The sequence below is a fragment of the Cynocephalus volans genome, chromosome 5 (genome assembly GCF_027409185.1).
Source record: "Cynocephalus volans isolate mCynVol1 chromosome 5, mCynVol1.pri, whole genome shotgun sequence".
Lineage (NCBI taxonomy): Eukaryota > Metazoa > Chordata > Mammalia > Dermoptera > Cynocephalidae > Cynocephalus > Cynocephalus volans.
The window spans coordinates 40,497,586-40,501,786 of NC_084464.1; the positions used below are offsets into that span (position 1 = coordinate 40,497,586).

The 4,201-nt window shown below is 39.9% G+C and overlaps 1 non-coding gene across 1 annotated transcript; it reads left to right on the forward strand.

The window, feature by feature from the left end:
- The first annotated feature begins 4,129 nt into the window (after positions 1-4,129).
- On the forward strand, positions 4,130-4,201 carry TRNAA-AGC (transfer RNA alanine (anticodon AGC)). Its single transcript has one exon. It is a non-coding gene; the product is annotated as a tRNA-Ala (tRNA).

Here is a 4,201-nt window from a genome sequence, read left to right on the forward strand (position 1 = left end):
ATTGTTCCCTTGGTTTCCTTCAGTTCTTTGAGCATATTTAAGATAATTGATTTAAAGTCCAGTATATCTGAATTTCCTCAGGAATAGATTCTACTATCTAGAGACTAATTGCTGTTAAGTGGGAAGGTCCACCAGAGCATCTAGTCAGTCATACTTGGGGAATATTTTTTTTAAAAAAATAACAAAAGCCAAAAGGCACAATTTGGATACTCCTGTCATGAAAAGTGATGGTTTTTATTTAATAAAGAATGACAGAGATAAAATTAATAGGCCAATAATAGAGAAGATTTTTGTAACAACTGAAACTGACAAGAAGTTAATATATATTATATAAAAAGGCCCCTTGCAAAACAGCAAGTAAAAAACCAAAAATCTAAAAACACCACCAGGAAAAGAGTAAACACAAAAGAAAACTGGGCCAAGGAAACAAATAATTCAGAAAAGTTATGCCTATATGGTTTTGTGAGACTGTGAGCATAACAGACTCCATATTGAGTCCTTACCACTTGCTATATCCTTCCTGTGAGTTTTGCCCATAAAAGTTATACAGTAACTAGAGGTAAGATAGTTGGAACAATAGATAGGAACATTCTGCTGACTGCAAAGAAGAAACTTAATGATCAAGTACCAGTGTGGCAACAAGCCAGCCTGGCCACCTGCATCAGCATTTAGAGTTCGTTACTTTAGCTTGTTTCTAACTGGTAACTTCCTCTGGCTTTTTCCACTGCTTTGTGTGAACTGCCTATATAAACCTGAGCTTGGCCAGGAGTGGAATGGAGAAACTTTGCATATGCATCTGGGTTGTCATCCACCCAATCCATCACCCTTATGTAAGTTACCCTTTAATAAAATTATTTGCTTTACCACATGGAAATGCCTGTTATGTTTTTCACTCTCAAGATACCTTCTCAGTTTGGTGGACATCTTGCCTTCAATCCACCTTCAGACCAGCTTATAACATAAAGAGATGTTGAACCTTACCATAAATAAGAGAAAAGCAAATTTAAAAAACAAACATAAAATTTTACACACATGGCATGGCAAAAATCAGAAATGTGGATAACTGCAAGTGTTGTTAAGAATGTTGGAAAATACCAATTTATGTACATTGCTGGCAAAAGAGAAATCATTGCAGCTATCCTGGAATGCATTTTGCAATACTTAAGGCAATTAAGCATATATATGTATCATAGGTTGCTGTGACAAATTACTACAAAAATTGGATTCTTAAAACCATACACACTTATTCTCTTACAGTTTTAGAGGTCAGAAATCCAAAAACAGTTTTACTGAGTAGAAATTAAGGTTTGGGTGTGTCTCCACAGTCCCTCCGAAGGTTGTAGGGGAGAATCGGCTTTGTTGACTACTCCAGCTTTTAGAACTGCATTCTTTGGCTTGTCGCTGCTTCCTCTGTATTCAAAGCCAGAAGTGTAGCTCCTTGCTTCAGTCCACAGTGACACCTTCTCTACTTCCCTCTTACAAGGACATGTGTGATTCCACTTAGGGCCCATTCAGATAACCCAGGATAATTTTCCCATCTTCAAATCATTAACTTAATCACATTTTTACTCTTTTTTTTTTTTTTTTTTTGCCATTTAAGGTAACATTTGCATGTTCAGGGATTAGGGCCTGGATATCTGGGGGGCTATATTTCACCTGCCAGAGTATGTATATTTTGGGTCCCAGTGATATAACTCCTGGGAATATTTTCCAATGAAATTTTCCCTCAGATCTGTAGGGAAAACTTTACAATGATGCTCACTGTAAATAGGCACAGCACCTACTTTTAAAAGACCTCTTCTTTGTCTTCTCCCTTCTTATTCTAAATATTATTCATGTGTGAGTTCTCTCACTAAAAACAAAACAAACAAACAAACAAAAAACAACCCAGAATATCTAGGCTTGGCATTATCATAGTTTTGCTTTTCAAATTTTCCTGAACACTATTTTCCCACTCTCACATCATAGCCTTCCCCTATCCCAAATCAGCAAAGAACAAATTGTTCCTAATGTAAATTTTGGAAATTTCTACTTTCATAGGTTAAATAAAAAAATAAAAGATTTTTATTTTCTCACAAAAATTGCCTGGATTCTTAATCTCTCTAAGAGCAGTGTACTTGTAACCCAGACCATGCTTGTAGAAGAAAAATGTTTAAAGAACATTTTTCTGTGAGATGATTTACTTCACAGAGGGATCATTTATTTCCGTTGGTTTCCCTTGCACCCTCAGAGGTACCTGTGACCAATAAACAATACACAGTCCCTGACACATGGGAGTTCCTGAGCTGGGGAAGATGTACCCATCAAAGCGATATATACGGATTCCTCCAAGTTAAGAAGGAAGAATTTTTTAATACCAAGAAACTAATAATTTAATATAAACAAAAATAGTAATAATAGCCACCGAATAATAAAGACACTCTGTGCCAGGTTCCAGGGTAAATAAGTTATGTACATTTTTCCTTTAAACCTCACAGCAATCCTGAAATATAGGTCTTATCATTTTCAGTTAGCTCTCAGAAGCTCCTCTCCTGTCCTCTGCTACACACCACCCACGAAAAGTGACTTCTTATACTATACATTAGTTTTGGCAGCTTTAAACATTTTATCCAAATACAATTATATACAATGTTGGTTTCTTTCAGTCAACACTATGTTTGTGATTCTTTTTTTCAAAAAAAAAAAAAAAAAGGCATATTTACATTTGGGGGGAGCGGAAAGCCTCACGTTCTCTTGCTCCTATTTGTTTTGCAAGGGGTATAGCAAGCCAGGGGAAAAATCAGCTAGGGGAAAAAAAAGAAAAAAAAAAAAAATCCCCAGCTCAAATTCTGTTCTTGATGATCAGCTCCCCCATCTGCTTCTGCTGGTAGAAGCCTCAGTGTTGGTGGTTTATTTACTGGACCTGACAATAGACACAGCCTAGCAGCGTGGGAGCAGGAGAGTAGCTAGAGAAAGGAAAGAAGTACTTGAGAAATGATGAGAGCGTTCCAAACAGGTACGGGAACCAGTCCGAAGGAACTCCCACTGAACAAATCTCGGACTATTTGAGCACCAAAACATTAAGCATAGTCATCAATTATAAAACATTAAAAAATAGAAGTGATAAATTGATACATGAAGAAACAAATGGGAGAGAAGCAGGAACTCTTGCTTAGAGCAGCACGCCAAGCACTGACTGTACATGTGGCGGAAGGGCTGGAATTGGAAAATCATCATTTTGCAACCATCGTAGTAAAGAATGGTTCAGACAATGATGTTAAATCATGGGGGAAATTTTGATGAGGAGCAGAATATTTGCAGCTTAAATTGTCTCCCCACAAACCAGATGATCAAAATTAACCTCACCAATGAATGGCAGAGGAACGTTACCTGTCTCCAGGTGATACTTCGACAAACACACAACATTACCTATGTAGTATTATTCTGGTGTAAGTTTGAAATTGGTCCAGAGAGAGAGCCACAGAAGCAAGCCCTGCCTTACCTTTTATTTCAGTAACACCCCTATCTCAGCCCACCGCCTCCAGCTCCGCTTAGCAGGGGACCGCCAGCGTTTTGAGGGAGTTGCTGCTCCGGGCACAGATCTGGGCTCCTAAGGGACGCCTCTCACCCGGGGTCGTGTTTCCAGTTTGATTTTGTAATTGACTCAGGACATCTTGAGCTCACAGGGTCGTTCCCTGCCATCACCACGAAACGTTCAGTAGACGTTCTTGGCTTCTGGAAACGGAGATGATTTGAGGGTCTTGGTTCCTAGGCAGAGGGTGTTGGGCGCGGGGACTGGAGGGCGGCCGGCTAGGACCCTGTTTGTCTCCCCGCAGATCCGCTCTGATCGCGAAGGTCTCGGCCGGTCTCAGGGCTGCGCGGCTAAGGGCCTTGGCCTCCTGGGGCCTCACGGTTGGAAAACGTAGAAACGAAGCTGGAAAGAGCCTGAGACAACAGTGTCTCCTTTCAGCCTCCTTCCTTTGGAATTTCATTTTGTTACTTTCTTCTGAAGCTGCTAAGCCATCTCGGTGTTTCACAAATGTGGGAATTTTCATTCATGTTCTCCCTGTAATTCACACTAAGCCTTTAAGAGGCGAAGAAATAATGATTATAAATAACGAAAGTAATCTAAAGTAGCGCATTTGCGGTCGGGGGTGTAGCTCAGTGGTAGAGCGCGTGCTTAGCATGTACGAGGTCCCGGGTTCAATCCCCGGCACTTCCA